Consider the following 19991-nt stretch of genomic DNA (forward strand, 5'->3'; position numbering starts at 1 on the left):
CTGAGGCCACCTTTCGAATGTTGGTTGCCATCTTCTTCCACATGTTGTTTATGTCCTCTTCTTTCTTCCAAGAGCCCTCTTTGATAACCATTTCCCTAAATACCTCTGACGTCTCTCCTTTCAGTTTTCACCACTTTGTTCTTTCAGTCTTAGCTTGTTTATCCCTACGGGCATGCACCTGAAAACGAAAGTCTACCACCAAAAGCTTATGTTGAGAAACAACACACTCCCCTGGTATCACCTTGCAACCCAAGCATGCTCGTTTGTCCTTTCTTCTTGCGAGGACAAAGTTAATCTGGCTAGAGTGTAGTCCGCTACTGAAGGTTACTAGATGAGATTATCTCTTTCTAAAGAAAGTGTTGGCTATCATCAGGTCAAAAGCTACCGTGAAGTCCAGAACTTCCTCCCCCTCCTGATTCTTACTACCATACCCAAAACCTCCATGAACTGCCTTGAGATTCTCTCTTTCTAAAGAAAGTGTTGGCTATCATCAGGTCAAAAGCTACCGCGAAGTCTAGAACTTCCTCCCCCTCCTGATTCTTACTACCATACCCAAAACCTTCATGAACTGTCTCGAAACCTGCGCTTGTAGTACCTACATGCCCATTAAGATCTCCTCCTATAAAAAGCTTCTCACTACTAAGTACAGCTCTAATCAGGCCATCTAAGTCTTCCCAGAACTGTCTCTTAGCACTCTCGTCGAGGCCTACTTGGGGGCATACGCATTAATTACGTTCAAGACCATATCACCAATGACAAGCTTGACTAAGATAATCCTATCTTCTTGCCTTCACACTCCCACCACACTATTCTTGAGGCTCTTATTAATCAAAACTCCTACTCTATTTCTATTCGCGACTGTCCCTATGTACCAAAGCTTAAAACCTGTATTGTCCACCTCCTTCGCCTTCTGACCCTTTCATTTAGTCTCTTGAACGCATAATATATTTACACGCCTCCTAGTCGCGGTATCAACTAATTCTCTTAACTTACCTGTAAGCGACCCTACATTCCACTACCTAAACGGATCCTAGTTGGTTCGACTAGCTTCCTTACCCTTCGCACCCGTCGACTCAGATGTAAAGACCCTTGCTCATTTTTCACTACACCCGGGCGCCGATGTAGCGCACCACTAAGGATGTGACGACCCGATCCTTGCTCACTTGACACCGTGCCCAGATCGCGACACGGCGCGTCACGGGGGTGACGACCCGGCCCTTGCTCATTTAACACCATACCCGGGTTCCGATATGGCGCGTCACTAAGAGGGTTACGCCCCAACGGTTTTCTTTCGGGTTTCATCTCCATTAGAATGGCTAGATTTAACGTTGGCTCGCCACGCCTATCACAACCCTCCACCTTTACCAGGGCTTGGGACCTGCTATGTTGAGACAACATAAGCGGAGTTCCAAATATTATAATTAAAGGAAAAAAATAGCGACCCGAGATATTTACGCAGGTCTCCTTGCTAGTTCCATGTGTTTTTTTTATAGCAAACCATCACACAATTGAAAAAAAGGACCCTGAAAAATCTTAAACATCTTCTACTAGGCTACGATTGGTGTTCGATGGGATGGCAAAAGGTAACCTACTTTTTAGTAGAAGACCAGAACTTAGAACCTGACCGATGGGTATATCAATAGCTACCTGATACCCAACGACCACACGGCAAGCACATGTTTACCAGTGGTCACTGTATATACCTCTGGATCGGTCGAGGAGTGTGGTGTGATTTCATATGTTTTATCTTCGATGTGCTTTGGGAGTTTGGATTACTTGGAGCTTGCAAACCTAATTAAAGAGTGATGAACTCCTCAGCTTGGTGCCTGCTGTCCAAGAGCTCTGGAACACGTGGGAGATCCACTGCCTGATCCTCGTCAGCCTCTTCCTGCAAGTCTTCCTCTTTGTCTTTGCTGGTTTGCGGAGGCGCAGCGCGTCGCCCGTGCTGCACACCGTGCTGTGGCTGCCCTACCTATCGGCCGACTCTGTGGCCATCTTCGTGCTCGGCCACCTCGCAGTCCACGCGAGCGAGCCGGGCCGGCAGGTCATCTACTTCTGGGCGCCGTTCATGCTGGCCCACCTGGACGGGCAGGACACCATCACAGCCTTGTCGAGGCAGGACAATGAGCTGTGGAAGCGGCACCTGCTGGGCTTGGTCTCCCAGGTGGTGGTCGCCGGGTACGTCGTGGCCGAGGCTTCTTGGCCGGAGGTCCGGCTGACGGCTGCCATGGTGCTAATATTCTTTTCTCGGTGCCTCAAGTACGCCGAGCGTACTTTGTGCCTCTACCTTGTGAGCCCAGAGAAGCTTAGGTCAGGCGCCCTGGCTCGTCAGTCAGAAACGCCACATAAGCTTCAGGATACCGAGGACACGAAAGGCTTTCGTTACCTCGTTGGTCTTGGGAGCAGAAACGAATCCAGAGCCAACAAAATGAAGAAAAAACTTGATAAGATATGCAGAGGAAGTTCTAGTGGAGAATTGTTGTCCAATGAAAGTTTGAGAGACATCTTGTCAGTGGAAGCTCCCTTGAATGGCGAAAAGATCGTTTCATTTGCGGGAGATCAGCTACCCGGCGTGCTGAGTGGTTTGGGTCCATGTCAGGTCGATGCAAGGTCTATGAGCATGTGGGGGCAGTTCTTGTAGATTCGTACGAAGGCCTCTACACCAAGAACCCACTTCGTAAACCCTTCTTCCGTAAGTCTTATGCTTTCATAAGAAAGTGCGTATGCCGCCAAAAACCTTGCGAAGCCATTATTTGCTGTGGAATTTGTTGTATTTGTCTAGGCCCCTTCGTGCTATACGAACTCTTCCAGTATGTTTCAACCCTGATAGCCCTGGCGCTCTTCTGGGCTACCGAAAAGGGGGGCAAAGACACACAATATCCTACCAGAGCTGATATCATCCTGTCTTATATATTGCTTTTAGGAGCAACATTCTTAGATGTGTCCTCTACCACCATCTCCGTTTTTTCCATGTACTCTCAGAAGCTACCAGCAACTTGGAGGAGCAAAAAACAGTGGTCCGAGGAGATAGCACAATACAACATGATGAAGAGGCACGATGGCATCCATACACCAGTGGATTGGGCGATGCTTGGGTGCCTGGGGTGTCGAGTTACTTAAGGTAACACACACACCCATCACAGAGGATTGCACACCCATAAAAGAGTTCATCCTCGACAATCTGTTAGGCTTGGGAACAAGGAAAAAATGGGACATTGCCAGGATGGCACTTGAGGGGTGGATGGACAAACACAGAGGTCCAGATTCTGGAAGGCTAAGAAAAGCACTAGTTGAGACCACCATCGGCAGCGGTGTTGATTTCCCCCACAAGCGTGCTCATCTGGCACGTTGCAACAGACATATGCTACTACTTCAGGGACACCGACGGCGCTTGCACAAATGATTCTGATGACATGAACAAGGTTCAGAAGCATAAGCAGATGAGCAGAGAGCTATCAAATTATATCATGTACCTTGTCTTCAAGTCCGGTGTGATGATGACCACCAACTCCCAACTTGTACATGACGAAGCCCATGGTGAAATTAGAAGAACTTTGTCAGGTCAAGATCAACAGGGTCAACCGCAGGTTGCTATAGATGAGAAGGCAGCAGTCATGAAGCTTTTTCAAGCCAGCAAGAAAGAGGAACAGCAAGATCATCAGTCTGTGGTTGATACCGAGAATCATCAAGAAGCAGCCAACCAACAGATACTCTTGGAGAGGATTGAAGCTTTTGATTCTTCAGCATGGGAACAATTCTTGAAGCGCATTGAAGCCAACAAGAAGAAACAAGAACATCAGCAAGATCAGTCGATGGTAGATACCGAGAAGCGTCAAGAACCACCCAACAGTAACGATGATAATGCTGGTGCTGATATTCATCTGCAGAAAGTTGTGCAGAGCGCTGCAGCGGGTACTACTCCAGTGTTGCCCCGTGCATGCTTGGTGGCGAGGGAGCTCCTTACCATCAAGGATGAAGCAGAGCGTTGGGCCTCATCGCCAATGTGTGGGCGGAGATGCTTTACTATGTCGCGCCTCGTTGCGGCTGTGCTTTCCACCGCGAGCATCTTAGCACCTGTGGGGAGTTCATCACCCACCTTCTTCTCATGAAATTTCTAGGCCCTTTTCTGCCACCCCCTGATACCTGAGCTTCATTGTATAGTCTTATATTAGGAGGTAAATCCATGCTCAGCTCTTGTATATATATGTATGATTGCTGTATCTTTCAGAAGATATAAGCTCCAAAAACTAGTACACGTAGCCACTACATGTAATAAGGATTTGTTTGGTTTAGCTGTGAGTTGTGAGAAGCTATTGTGAGATATGAGTTGTGGAGAATCTATAAGCTGTTTTTGGTTGGAACAATTATGAAACATGCCCCTCTATCTCCATATATATATCTCCCTTGAAACAGTTGAAACATCTCTCTATTTCCACCAATTTGAAAAAGCAGAAAGACAAAAATCGGAACTAGGGTCCAAAATACCAAAAGCAGCAACTTCTAAAAAAAGCAGCTTCAGTTTCCATCCATTTAGCTGGTATTTGCTTTTGGCATTAGAAGCACTTTCCACAAACTGAACCAAACATGGCCTAAGTTTCAAATTCCATCTATTGATAGGAGGGTACATATTACATATATGGCGCTTTGACGCTCTTTGCCGCCGCTCCGCTCCAAAGACGAAGCGACACGACGCATCGTGACGAGGAGTAGATCGATCCGTCCGCATTCTGCCCTATGTAGCGACTGATGGGCTCCGTCATCGTCATGGGCACTGTGGCGAGTGACCTTGGCGTGCTTGTTGGGAAAGTCCTCTCGTCGCCGTTCGAGGCTCTCTCTCCTGCGAGTACGTTTATTTGTTCTCAAGACAACCAAGAGTGGTGTGTTAGTATTAACTACTACGCCGCCACTGTTGTTACCTTGTTTCTGGACTGTATTCGACACCGTTCATGTCGTTTTGCTTTGCTTCTTGCAAAGAGGTGTTTGCTCGGGTACATGGGGACTTGCTCTGCTTCATCGAGCACCTCTGCATCTTAAGCGTGCTCAACTTCTTCGTGGCTGTCGTACTCGTCCTCATCGGTGAGCCACACGATCACCCCCAGCGGCACAGCCCATATATGTGCAATGGAGGTGTATAAATAACAAAGAAAACGATACATGCATTCTTTGTTCTCAAAAAAAAAGAAGAAGAAGATGCATGCATTCTTTGCTCTGAAAAAAACAAGAAAAATAATGCATGTGTTCTCAAATTACAACCCCCGTTCTTCTACCTTATTAATTTGTTGTGTTGTCGCAGCGCTGTATGTCAGGTTTTCTCCTATGCAATCTATGCGTCGTCAAGCGCCTGGTCAAGATTCAAGAACGCCTGCAAGGCGGTGTACAAGCCCTGCTGGGGCTGCTGCCGCGCGTTCTGCCTCCTCTGCCGCAAGGCGCGCGACACCGGGCGAGTGTACCGTGGTCGGCGCAGGCGACGCCAGCCCGACGTGGAGCTGGGGGACCTCAGCATAAACAGCAGCAGCGACTGCCCGGGCTCCTCCTCCTCGTCGTTCACCGATTACAGTGACCACCGCAGGGGTGCCGCGGTAGGCAGGTTGAGTCGTCGTCGACGAGTAATGGCGGACCTAGGATTTTGTTGTAGTGTATGTTGCAAATATTTTGCTTGTATTATGATAAAATATATTAGCAATTCGGTGAATATATTATAATTTTTTCTCCACAATTCAATATACAAGTATTAAATAACACAATAAGTCTTAAATTAAACAACTAAGCTCGAAACTTGCATAAATTACAATACAAATAGGTCAAACACCATTGTAATTGTTCCAAATAGGCATTAAAAAATGTTACCACACTACTTGTTTGATCTACACTTTCTAAGGGACATGTAAGTCTTATATCATGTTCATCAACTTCACTAGCGGCATAGTCACAAAAAAAAAAAACGCTAGTGGCATTGAACCAGTCTTATAAGTATTCGTACTATAACAATTCTAGAAGATGGCATCTTGATCAATGAAAATGACCACATATATTTACAACACATGGGTTCTTGATCAATATGGAATGACAACAGAGAAATTTATCACTAAATGATTCCCGTTTATGATGTTATAGAGATGAGTTCAGTTTAGTGAATAAAAGATGGCTTTCATTGTTTTAAAAGAAATATATATACTTGCTCAAGTCTATTGTTTTCTCTGTTGTTTGCATATAGTGGGATAAAACTAGTACAAAAATAATACATAACTAAGCACGACTACAGCAATTAATTAATTTGGGAGAGAAAAAATAGGATAAAATACTAGTAGGGAAATAAAAAGTTACTAAGCGCAGCTACTGTGATTAATTTGTGGAGGAGCAAAATATAGGAAATGGAAAATGAAAGTCTACCACAGAGAGCAACGAACCTTGAACCTCATAGTTCAAAGTTATGGCACATAACACTGGGTTCCGGATATCACATCTTTTTTGTTTGCACTCGCAAATATTTTCTTTGTAATAATATTTGGTGCTAATGTCAAGTGAATATTACTACCCTACCCGGTCCGCCCCTGGTCGACGAGGAAGGAGAGGCTTCGACGGTCCCTACGCGCGAGGAGGGCCAGCTCCAATGTGGAGCGCGCTGCATGCCATGCGGTAGACTCTTGGTGGCGTGGCTACTGGCAACAGCAGTGACGAGGCATCGCAGCGGTCACGCGCGGTAGGCGGCCGCTCGAGGCTCGGCCATCGGATCGGTACACGGGAAAATGAATCGTCTTTAATTTTTTTTTAGGCTGCATATAGCTAGACCGACAGTGGCTGTTTGCCTTCCACTTGCGACTGAATATTCAATTCGGAAAAACAAGAAGCCAACGCTGACTATGGCGTGCACTACCGGCCGCCAGATCTCGTCATATTGGTGGATCCGCAGCTACTGCTGTTTTGGTAGTATAGTAGTACAATACTTATTATGGATGTTGTATGCCACAATTTTCTTTTAGAAATGTAACAGACAAGAAATTTGTAGAGCATGTATTAATAAATAAAAAATAGATACATCAACAACATTGAAAACCAACACAAAAAAACCCGCATGAACAAAGTGATAACAAGACAACCACGCCACAACAGCACTACATACACAGCCAACGAAACCAGTGACTAGGATCTTGGATTTTTAATAAAGAGTCAAAAATTCATTTGTAGTTCGGTGAAACTATATGCTAATTTGGTAAACAATTACAGAATTTGCAACAAAATTTGGTATACAGACAAATAATATGAGAAGTTTTCAATTCAAAGGTTAAGTTGGAAACCTCCACGAAATTATAATATAAATAGTTCAAACGCCATACTTATAGTTTGTCCAACTTCCTTAGCGATGATTGAATAAGACAGTATGAAAGTATGTATATAAAAAGAGACGATGATTGTACACTAGCATCTCACTTTGGTGGCTCAGCCTTTGTTCGAGCTAGGTGTTAGGGGCTAAAGCAACCATAGAAAAAAAAACATGGCGTCCAGAGCGGTGACACCGTACGTTTGTAACCGCTCCCGATAATAGTGTCATCAACCTTATGAAGGGACAATGGTCTGGGACCACGGGTGGCCCTTCGCGTATCCGACCAATGAGTAAGCACCATGCATTAAGGCGTCACTGCCCCCTTGGCCCATGGGCCCCCCATGCTCCTAAGATTGAAACATTATGCTCATTGTGTGACTGAATAGGTAATTTTTCTTATTTTTTCACATATATATTGTAAATGCAATCAATCCCAAACTATGGTTTTTTTTGTGATAATGACCACATAATTAGAGGACTAATGAGATTTATCGAGTTGACAAGCAGGTGATATGATTATGAGGGCAGTCCCAATAAAAGAAACTAGTAGTTTCTATTATATAGGATACCGCATAAAAAAAGTACTGCTTTCCAACCCATGGTTTCTATGAGTAATAATTATTTTCTCTTTCTCTCTCCCAACTCTATCTTCTTCCTCCAATGGGAGTGCGACACGAGCTCCCTAGAAACTGGTGGTTTCTCTCCAATGGCGATTTTATGGTTTCTTGGTGCATTGGGTCAAGAGTAGACCTGATTTCTTCATGAAGAAACCATTTCTATGATTTTTGCTCTCTTTCTTCATTAATTACGTTGCCATGTCAGCGTTTTGCCTACGTGGCAAGTCATTTAACGAGGATAGAAACCATCATCAATACACCATTGGGACTGCCCTGAGGATGTTACATAAGATGGTGGAGACCCCAATGACAAATGGACGTGGTGATGGACTCAAAAGCATTTAAATTCTTTTATCTTTTGAAATTAAGTATAGTAAATGCTGCACTATAAAGGGGATACAATACACAAGTTTTAATGTGCAACCAAGTGCTCAAATATCCACCATACAAATCCTCAAACAAAGCCAAGGCAACCAATATCTAAATCTTATTCCTTTATTGTTCTGGCTGGCGTGGCACCGCCGCACATATCACGGCACTTTCCCAACTTAACGGTCAGTTGGGAAAGAGGGAGGTATTTATACCTCTTCACCTTCCTCCCCAACGGCTATCTCGACCAGACCTCGCTCTCACCAGCAGACAAGCTTCTCAATCTCCGTTGAAGGCCCCCAAGCTCTCCCCTTTGGTTTCCCTGTGATTCTTTGAGAGGTTTAGCCTCCAAACTTCATTAGAGAGCTTGTAAACCTAAGCTTCAAGTCCTAGAGAACTTGGTTCGCGTTTAGACCAGTGGATTGTGTTCATTACTCTTGGAGCAAGAGCTCCTAGCCGGCTAGGCATCGTCTGTCGAAACTCCCAACTCTTGTGGGTGCTCCAGGACGTTTGTAACCACTCCTTCATCGAGTAAGAAACCCTCACTTGTGTTCTTGACTTGAGAAGAGGATAGGGTTCATTGAAACCCAAGCCTTGGTGGAAATTTGGTAAGCTTAGATGGGGCTCTTTATATTCTTTGATGGCGCTCTTTATATTTCAAGTGGAGTCGATGCAGCCTTCAATATTGCAATCAGGCGTCATTGGCTCAGGAAAGAAGACCATCAGATCAAAATAATTCGAAGCATGAAGAATTCATACTCTGAACTGGGGGGCATGTGTTAACATGAAAATTTGGTAAGCTTACCATGGAAAGGAAGAAATCGGCCAATCTTCTATCTATCTATCTTTATCTACAACAAAAACATACGGATTGTCAACGTCTATCCGGCAGCACCAAAATCTCCTTGCGATCCATGACTACCCGACGCAGAAAAGAAAATTCCCCCAACCCCTGCATGGCTGCTCTGCCCGGCTCTATCCCGCACTCCTCCCTCACAGGTTCCTTTGGGTCTTTCCATGCATGGATGCATGCACGTGCACCCCGCTCCAACATGCAGTCGCGGTATTCTTATTTTTTTTGCAAATCCAGAAAGCACAGATCACGGAAAAAATCAATAATAAGGGAAATGTTAACGTCCACCGGCAGGATGTTGTTGTGCCCGATTGCGTGCACCCCAGCGCTCCAAGATCTACGATATTTTTTTTCCTTTCAAGGAAAATTGGACAAATCACAGGAACAAAAAACAACAATCAAATCCTGATGCCATCTATGTGCATCCCTATCCACAACCACGCCTCCGATCAGCTATCACAGATCACAAACGAAGAGGGGTTAGTCAAAGAACTTAGGTTATGCTTTGCTTCGACAAAGAATAGAAGGCGAGTACCTCATTTTTTCTGCACATCAAACTTATTGAATAGAATCAAATAAAAAGGCTATCAAAGCTTCTGAATTTTAGAATGAATCTAAGGTATTCGATTTTATTAGGTTTTATTTATTGCCAAGAAGACTGAAAAGAGATATAATTATTTATTGAATAAGCAAATAAAATTTCCTTTGTATGATAATCTTTTAGAATACATGTTTTACTTTGAATTTTATATGTCTATGACTAGCCAATGTGGTGTCGTGGTTCTATACCAACATAAAAGCCTATATACTTTACGCTTTGGCTTTGTCACCGACAAGGCCGAATTTTTTACTATTCGGTCCTTTTTTCGAAAGTTTCTCTCAAATAGACCCCTTGCGGAAAGAATTCTAGAAATGGACCCTTGGCTCGGCGCCAGAGTGACTGGCGCCGAGGTCCTGGGCATGGGGAAATAGCCTGCTAGGGGCTCGGCGCCAGAGTGACTGGCGCCGAGCTCGGCGCCATAGTGAATGGCGCCGAGACACCTGCATTTAACCCAGCCTGCACTTCTTCCCCGAGCGTTCTTCCTCTTATTTCTTCATTTTTCTCGGGTTTTTTTCTCGCCACTTCAACCTACCTCACAATCACCGGCAACTTAGAATTTTGGCTAAGTCCCTAAATTTACCATAAGATGGGCAACTTAGAATTTGGCTAAGTCTTTAAATTTACCATGAGATGGACATGCTGAAATTTGTGGGACAGACATGCAAAAATGGCTAAGTCTGAATTTTTGCTATGACTTGGAGACTAGAATTTTACCATGACTTGGACATTGACAAATTTAAAATTTTACCATGATTTGGATATTAAGAAATGTGGCTAACTCTAGAGTTTTACACTGACTTGATATTTGAGCACTTAAAACAACATAGAAATACTTAGGATAAAAAATGATCTAGGGTTCATGTTGATGAATGAGCCTAAAAATGTTTCTAAGTGTTGGATCAATAGTTAACACCTTTTTTCATGATGCAGTTTTGACCACAGTAAAACTATAGTTTCTTTTCTAGATATAAAGTTTGACCTTTAATAGAAGTTGTAGTTTGAGTTGAGTACAACAAACTTTGTTTTTGGACCTAAACCTAAATCAGTTTGCAATATTTTATCTTCCAAATTTGTATAGCAACTCAATTTAATACCTTACTAAGAGTTTGAGTACTCTCTGAGGATATGACAACAAAACAAGTCTCGTCAAGTTTGGACTTAGCCACGGTAAAAAATCAGACCATCTCGTGGTAAATATACATATGTCCATCTCATGGTAAAATCACAAATTTAGACATATTGTAACATATTCAAGTCACAATAAAATTCAATATGGCATTGCCATGGTAAAAATTCAAATTACATATCCATGGTAATTCTAGTCTCTAAGTCATAGCAAAAATTCGCATATGTCTGTCCCACGGTAAAAATCAAATTTTACAATGTCTAAGTCATGGTAAAAATCCAGGCTTAGCAAATTTCAGCATCTCCATCTCATGGTAAATTTAAAGACTTAGCCAAAATTTTATATATCCATCTCACGGTAAAACTAGGGTGTTTGATGCACTTGCTAATCATCGGCCTCACCAAACGTAGGCCTCCAAAGGGTAAGGTCAACCCTTCTGTTCTGCTCGCGCATCAATCGATCCAATCGACCCTTCTGTTCTGCTTGCTAACTATACGTTTGGTAAATTTAAAGACTTAGCCAAAATTTTATATATCCATCTCACGGTAAATTTAGGGACTTAGCCAAAATTCTAAGTTGCCGGTGATTGTGAGGTAGGGTGAAGTGGCGAGAAAAAAACCCGAGACGGAGGAGAAATAAGAGGAAGAACGCTCGGAGAAGAAGTGCAGGCTGGGTGAAATGCAGGTGTCTCGGCGCCATTCACTATGGCGCCGAGCTCGGCGCCAGTCACTCTGGCGCCGAGCCAAGGGTCCATTTCTAGAATTCTTTCCGTCAGGGGTCTATTTGAGAGAAACTTTCGAAAAAAAAAGCTAAATAGTAAAAAATTCGGCCGACAAGGCAACGTGCGCTGGTCTGTCGCAGTGGATGGAGCACTGGCTTGGGTGTTTATTGATCTCGACTGTGGCTGCTGCTCGGCCAGCGCTGAGGTGATCAGATTATATTCCCGTTGCAACTTCCGGCATGATCCTGGTGGTGTCAAAAACAAGAAAATCATATATGCAAGTCGGTCACAGAATTAGTTAGGCTAAATCATCTCTATTGCCGGATAGGCGAAGGTTATTTAATTATTAGTTAGGCAAATATCATTGACTGGAGATGCTCGTACACGTGAAGAAAAGGAGGCCAATCGAAAATATATATTATTTAATTATTAGTCAAGCCGATCAAATCTTGTGCACGATATGCAAGCAGAGGGAAAGCGTCTCCAAGCGCATTGTTATTATTGACTTGCATGCTGCTGTAACAAACAAGGTGATTAGCTTACATATGAAACTCCATAAAGCGCCTAGAATCCGCGCTCTCGCAGCCATCCTGGTTACTGTTCCGATCCGTCCTTCCAGTGTTAGGCGCCCACGTGTTTTGTTCTCTGCTTCGTGTCACTGGTTGCGACGCCTGTAGCCGGTGCCCCAGTTCCTGCGTAACTCACTGCCTTCCGGTTTTCACCTCATGTTACTGGTTGGACCAGTTGTCTGCGCTCGTCAGGACCACGTACATATGCTTTGCACCTGCAGCTCATGCGTGTGTACCCCTCTTTTTCCTCATCGCTGATTCGTGGGCCCATCTCTGCTCAGCTGTCGTCGCCACTCGCCAGTCGCCACGCTCGGAGGCGCGCTTCTCCAGGCACCGCGCCGAGGCCTTGGCGCTCGCGCTGGCCCATACCCCGCATCCGCCGCCTGCGTTTTTCCTCCGTCTGCCTTGCTCGCTGCCTTTTCTTCTCCGCGTTGCTGTCTGGAGAGGACTTGCCGCGGCCGTACCATTGCCGCTCCAGTTGCTGGATAGGTCAGTGCCTCACTCGCTTCCATGGATTGGTCCCCGTCCTCTTTTGGATCCGCCTATGCCTGCGCTCTTTTCAATCGCATGTATTTGTAGCTGTGCCAATCTGCAGATTTTTTTGGCCTACGTAGATTCGGGCTGTCTGATGAGGACATCGCCACGCTGGACACACCGACACCATGGTCTTCCTCAAGTTGCAATTCGTTCCCAACTCAGCTGCCACGTCACCCTCGGATTCAGCAGACACGTCGTCACTGTTTCGGTCATAACTTTCTCATACGACATCGAAACGGGCCGTTCTTGGATGCGTTGGAAAGGGGACGACGACGCCGTCGTTTTGGATCTGGTCCCAGCTCCAGAAGGTCCGTGGATCATTCTGTGTGACCACGGCAAGGTGCTGCGTCACCTATTTGGGCCAACTTGGCCATGTATCGTGTCGGGCCTTAAGCCCAAGTTGTGGGCGCCCAACCCCTGGCCGTTCCCAACCCTAGGTCGAGTCTTAGACTATAAACACAGCCGCCGCCGCTGCTACACAATTGGTTTTGTTTAGAGTTTAGTTTTCTGTAACACCCCTGGTGTTACGAGTTTATTTAGCACCGCGATTTAGGCCTAAGAAAAATTTCCAAAACGAGTTTTTCGGGTTTTTAATTTAAAACGTACTTGCTGCGACAAGTGAATCCCGTGTGACTTGATTTCGTGGACTCAAATCAATGCTCAAGATAAATTACGCAGTGCGTAGAAATATTCAGGAATGTCCGACGACGATTCTAGAGAACGTTTTGTTCGGTTAGATTAAGCATGAAAATCAACTTTTATAAATAAAATAAAATCCATTAATAAATAGAACGATACATATATATAAACTCACGGGTTTATTTTGTTAAGCACGAACTGACGAGAAAGAGAGCGCAGCAGCTTCGTTTATTTTTTCGGCGTGCACCATACTCGCCTGAAATCAAACATGCTTCACTGTAGCTGGCACGTCTTGCACGTCAGGCATAGCAGCACCGCAGGAAACATTGCAGCGTCGCGAAAATCACTGTATCTCGTGGAAATCACTGTAGCGCGAAGAAAAACACTACTTCGTGCAGAGAACCATGACTTCCATGACCTCTGGCAGCTCTTGACTATCCTTAGTATGCACCTGCAAACTAAGTCATGTCTTCCTGCTATAGTGTACTAGCTTAAGCATCAAAGTCTCCCATGGATTAATTAGCTGTCCCCAAGGTCAAGTCTATGACTTGTTATTAGGAAAAGAATATGATGCATGAGCAGCACGCCACACACATAAGCAAGTGGTGTGGGAGCTGGGGACTATCGATGCAAGCAGTTAGTTGTTCAGCCTAGCTAGCTTCTCTCACTATCCGACGACGACTACTGTCAGGCAGTCACCATCTGCTGTAATAAGCCTGGTAAAAACACGGTAGCTGTAGCAGCGTGGAAACACTGTTCATCCAAAGCATCCCGTCGTTCGCAGCAACGGTTTATTACCTTTAAGCAAGCTAGTTAGCCGCTAACCTTACAACGCGTCGCTATCGCGCCTTCGTGTCGCCTGCCTTTAAAAGGTTACGCCGAGCTGTTCCGCTCCACTGCTCACTTGCTTCTCTCAAATCAAGTTTCTCTGTTCTTGTCCGTGCAAGTTGCGTCTATCGATTTCTCTCGAGCTACAATAATCAGCTGAGGTAGCTAATCTGCAATTGATCTTCTCATTCTCTAATGTTTCCTTGACCTGTGGTCTCCTTCCCCATTAATTCCTTGACCTGCATGAATGAATTAGCACCTCACCACCAAGCACGTTTAGCCCAAAGCACACTTAGTCCTGATGTGCTCGTCAAGTCCAAAGACCACTCAAAGTCTATCATTTGAATTAATGCACTCATGACTAAAGACCCACTCCAAGTTCATCACGTGAAATCCAATTCACATGACTAGCTAGCCAGATGCCAGCTCCACCTCCAGCCCCGCATCTCCTGTCTATAAAGGACACGCCAAGCCTGCCAAGCCATCCCACTCCACCGCTCACCATCTTACTCTCTAAATCGAGTTTCTCTGTTCTTGCCTAGGAAGGCTATGCTCTGTTGATCTTCTTCCTCGAGCTGCAATAGACCAAGGTAGATAGTCCCCATACATCCTCTACCTCCCTTCTACCTCCCCATGCCCTTAGATTTGGAAGTCATGGCCAGAATCGCCATCAGGCGAAAGTCCAGCAGCTGTCCATGGTGGACAAGCTGAGGTGCACAAACGCTCGGTGCTCTCTGTGTCTCTCTCGAAGAATCCTAGCCGTATACCCACTCTGCTCTTTGTTTAAGTCTACAACAGCAGCTTGTCCTATGCCATGTGCTAGTAGCAAAGCCGAGAACCAACTCAGCTCCTATACACGTAAAGTCAAGAGTCATGAGCCATTAATCCACGCCACCAATTTCTTTATTCCTTTTCCCTTTCTAATAACCAGCGGCAGCTCGTGGCCACTAATCACGTTTCATTTTCTCTCCTCGTGATTAATTAGCGGCCACCTTGCACAATTAATATCTCCACTATGCTAACTCTGATTCCATCACTTCTTCTTCCTAAATCCATCTAAGATCAAACCCCACCTATCCATAAAGTTTCATAATTTTTGGAACGCGATTGAATTTATGTGAATATTTATTTGTGTCTGTTTGCCAAGTACCGCGAGTTCGACGCCGACGGAGGGACGTCGATGGATCGTGGAGTCATCGGGAGTTGCTGGAGAAATGGTACTTTTGGAAGCGTGGTTGGATTTCTAAGAATTTTGATTGCCGTTGATTATTTACAACTATGCATTTGCATCAATACATATTATAATAGGAACGACGGTGGATCGATGATATCAACTGGAGTAGCTGAAAGATGATGCTATGGTGATCATATCACGAAGATGGAATGCTAACTTTTGGGTTATATTTTACCCAGGCAAGCCCCGGTGCATAACCTCTACTTTTCTGCAGTTTAAATTATATTTGTGCATTAAGTTTAAGGAGTTGAATGAAACCCACTTGCATATATATCTTTATTCCTATGAGTCTTACTAGTATGACAGGATCGTGTAGAATGCTATGCTACAGGACTCCGGTAGAAGTCGAGTGATTGCCTGTCACTCGCGAGAGATAGGAAATATATATTATTGGATTACTATCACTTGGAAAATATCAAAATGGTGAAAAGGAAAATGGTGACCGGACAGGGATATGGTTTGAGTATTGGTGAGTGTAAGGAGTTGTGTCGCCGTGGACACGAGGCATAGCTTGGTTACACTATTTTTCCCTGTCTGGTCGGTTAAGGACCGATCGTTGCATATGACTCTAGGCAGGTCACAGACTTATTATCCCGAGCACATACTTGTGTATGGGCGCTTGAAAGACTTGTTGCTCTCTTGTTGCGGATCCGGCTCTTTCCGGACCGACTGTTAGGGTTTGTTTTGGTGGAGGAGATCCTTGCACCGCACTGAGTCTAGGACTTAGGCGCGGGGGCTTGGAGTCCCAGTTTGGACGGGAACCTAGACACCCGGGACAGGAGAGTGATGGGTTGGTCCTGCTTGTGCCTGGGGTACAAGCGGGGCATGTGTTTTTGGGGTACCCAGCTGGGGGCATTGATTCGTGAATCGCCGAGCTATCCGATACGGCTTGTCTGCGGTTTAGCATCGTAGTAAGAACTAAAGATGAAAGATGAAAGATGGAAAAGGAAATCTGATTGCTTACCACCTGCTTGAAAGTAGCACAGGTGCTTACATAGAATGGTTAGTTAATGAACCAATGCGGCTATTAATAAAAATCGAATATAAGGACGCACGCTTAGTAATGCTTCCTGCAAATGCAACCCACAAGCCAGATAGCCTTGCATATCCTTGGAGTCTTTTTTTTTCTCCTGTCGGGTAAGTCTTGCTGAGTACAATTGAGTACTTAGGGTTTTATTCCCCCTGTTGCAGGTGATAGGTTGATGCTAGAGCTGACCCTTGTGTGTGGATTCCTCCTGGTGGGCTCAACGAGGATTCCTTTACGTCGCGATCGTAGTTTTTATTTATAACTCTCACCAAATGTTTTTATAAATGAAAGTTTCATAATCTGTTGTAATAGTTTATATATCAATACTTCATCATATCATTAATAGACGTTTATTTCCGTTATAATTCTGATCACATGTTTAAATTCCGCTGTATATTAAATTATTTATAACTCTGATAATATGATTATATTCCGCTGTTACACCAATAACTATTATACTCTGATGTTGTGCTAAAAGGGATGTATGAAATGGTTAAGAATGATGTAAGCTTTGTTCTCTCATTTGTGATCCTGATGGCAAAAATGTGGATTTTCGGGTTCTCCCCTAGGGTGTGCCCGACGGAACCGAGTAATTTAGTGTTCTCCCTTGAGTGCTTAGTGTCTAATGGAAGACAAGCACTCCTGTGAGGCATTAGATTAGATGGTTCTGCCACAGGTGGTATCAGAGCATAAATGAGGAAATAAAGCTTTCAAAACCTTTTCTAAGCTAAAATTTGACAACCTGTTTTTGCAAAAAGTTAGGACGTTTACATGCGAAGTTATATAAGTAGCCCTATTACTATGGTTATGTATCTAGGATAGATGGCACTCTGCTGACTTAGATAGGCTTAATCAAGTTTTCTATAGGTACACTGACTCGAGCATAGTTTGATAGTATCGACTAGCTACAGGGAGAGAACGTTGTGCCAAAAATATGAGAACGGTTGCCCTATATGCTGGCAACAATGGAAGGACGTATAGGACGTGCATTCATGCATATCCTGTTTGTGCATTGTAGCACTCGTATTGCTTGTAGATACACCCTCCATAGGTGTCACGACTGACTCGTTCCTGTTCCATAGTTAGGTCTGCACTGTGGCTTTGTGTTCCATGTTCACTCGTGGTTTCACGCCTGTCGTGACCCATGTCTCCCCGTACCCCTTTTATGTGCTCTTGTCGGACCCTTGCCCTGCAGTCGTACTAGTTAGTAATGGCCTCGAACGTCGCTCGCCTCGAACATGCGGAATTTGGTCAATTCGTCGTAGTGATCTCGCGCGGGAACCTTGTACATTAAATTATTTATAACTCTGATAATATGATTACATTCCGCTGTTGCACAATAACTATTATACTTTGATGTTGTGCTAAAAGGGATGTATGAAATGGTTAAGAATGATGTAAGCTTTGTTCTCTCATTTGTGATCCTGATGGCAAAAATGTGGATTTTCGGGTTCTCCCCTGGGGTGTGCCCGACGGAACCGAGTAATTTAGTGTTCTCCCTTGAGTGCTTAGTGTCTAATGGAAGACAAGCACTCTTGTGAGGCATTAGATTAGACGGTTCTGCCACATTTTCCATCGAGAAACTGAATCGTTCATTGTAACTGTGGTGACAAATCCTTTTACAGTGATCTAGGGCCCCCGTTCTTGATCTCCTCTACTGTGTCGATTAGTCCTTTGGAACCGAGTTCTTGAATCCTCTATTGATATTCACGTCATTCATATTTGCAATTTCAGATTGCGTGTTTTACCTTCTTGCTTGTGCTCTTCGATTCACTTGTAGGAAAAGCCTTCTTGGCGAGGTCAATCAAGTTGTGCTTGGTTGATAACCAACAGAGCAGTGGTGTAACGGTTGTAGGGTTTGAATCGCGTCTGATTTGAAGCCGGATCGCCAACGTCGAGATCTCCACAAAATCGAACTTACCGACTACCTCTCGGAAGATCGGGCCTATACTCATCAATTGGTATCAGATATTTCAGGTTTACCGTGAGGTATAATCTCGTTTGCCTTAGATTCATATTTGTTCATTACCTAGAGTCCACAAAAAGCCCAAAAATATTTCAATTTCCACTGTCCTATTGCCCTTTGTGCCTTTGCAATTTCGTTTCAGATTCGTGTTGTTGAGTTTGTGTCCGTGGTCGAGTCTTGTTGCTGGTTTAGGATTGTGTTCGTGGTCGTAGTTCAATCGCCCGTTGCTGTGATTTTTATTTTCCGCCGCTATCCCATCCACCGTTTCTAAACAACAAGTCGAAGCCACCACATTACTCGACTTGCCCCGCTAGCCGCCTTGTGTAACTTCTCGACGCCGCGCAAACCCTAGATAGGTTGCCGGCCGCTCTTATTTTGCCTGCATCGCAGCCCTCCTTACATCATCAGGCGAATACCTACTGCTGTTAGTCATAGTGACGATCCTGTGATCGGTGTTAGAGTTTAGGGATGCTTTGCCCTAACTGCCGCCGCCGTGTTGTGCCTTCCGGAAAACATACCTTGAGATACCTTCGGTAAAACAGGCATAACTTTTCGCTCGTTTATCAGAAAAATCTGAAATTTTTTCAGCAGCTTCTTGACACCATTTGGAGCTGACCCAAACTATGCTATGCCCTGTTTGGTTTCCTCAGAATTGCCAAAAAAATTCAGGAAAATATAGAAAAAAAATTGTCAAAGTTTTTGCACGCTTTTCAGAGAACGTGCTGAATTTCTGTAGACCACATCCCACCTCAGTTGTAGGTGCCAATTTTTGTGGTTGAATCTTTTGTGATCCTTGTTCAGAGAAAAGTATAAAAAAAATAGTAAGAATTTTTTTTTGTTTCCTACTAGTGCCTTTTGGAAAAATCCGGGAAAAAATTCAGAAAAAAGGAGAAGTCTGGGCTATTTGCTTGTTCTGTGAGTTCTTTCGATCGTCCTTTGTTTTCACCTTGTTGCGCTACGTCTCGACACGTCTTAGCCAGCACCTGTGATTTGTACTTTGGATCCGGATTAAACAATCGTTACTCTGCACTCGTTAATTGCTAATCCTTGCTGTCATATTGTGTGTCTACCCATAGCTCCATATATTCTTCTGTCAGCACAGGTTCATCTTGCAACTGTTACCCACGCTCAACAACAGATTGCTTCGCCACTTTGGTTTTGCTCCTATTTGGCGTTGGTAAGAATACAGGCAAGACGGTGGTAAGCCGCTTATGATTTTGCATTCCACTTTCACCACCATCACCACCACTTATTTCCTTTTAGTTGATAGGGATAATACTTTGGTGTTGTCTTTTTCTATCTTCTAACCATGGCAGGAACTCCGACGGACTTCAATGAGTGCGTGTCCAAGGGCGAGCTTGCAACGTTCATGACTGAACAACGCAATCTTATGACCGAGCTGACGTGCAACGTGAACAGTCTAATCACCCGCATTGAATAGCTTGAGCAACGCCCTCCACCTTATCGTGCTAATGATGAAGATGCAGATGCTTTTGGTGATGAAGATGCGTATGCTGACGGTGGTGCCTGTCGCTGCCTCAACTTCAATCGTCGCGGTATGGCAGGTAATAATCATGGTAATA

General features: G+C 44.4%; 1 long non-coding RNA gene and 1 pseudogene across 1 annotated transcript; both read left to right on the forward strand.

The window, feature by feature from the left end:
* Positions 1–1573: 1573 nt before the first annotated feature.
* LOC136465305 (uncharacterized) lies at positions 1574–6120 on the forward strand (annotated as a pseudogene).
* Positions 6121–14693: 8573 nt separating this feature from the next.
* On the forward strand, positions 14694–16816 carry LOC136466831 (uncharacterized). The gene is made up of 4 exons (XR_010761470.1): positions 14694–14771; positions 15329–15398; positions 15490–15594; positions 16607–16816. It is a non-coding gene; the product is annotated as an uncharacterized lncRNA (long non-coding RNA).
* Positions 16817–19991: the final 3175 nt, after the last annotated feature.

Source organism: Miscanthus floridulus, chromosome 7, assembly GCF_019320115.1.
Source record: "Miscanthus floridulus cultivar M001 chromosome 7, ASM1932011v1, whole genome shotgun sequence".
NCBI classification, from domain to species: Eukaryota; Viridiplantae; Streptophyta; class Magnoliopsida; order Poales; family Poaceae; genus Miscanthus; species Miscanthus floridulus.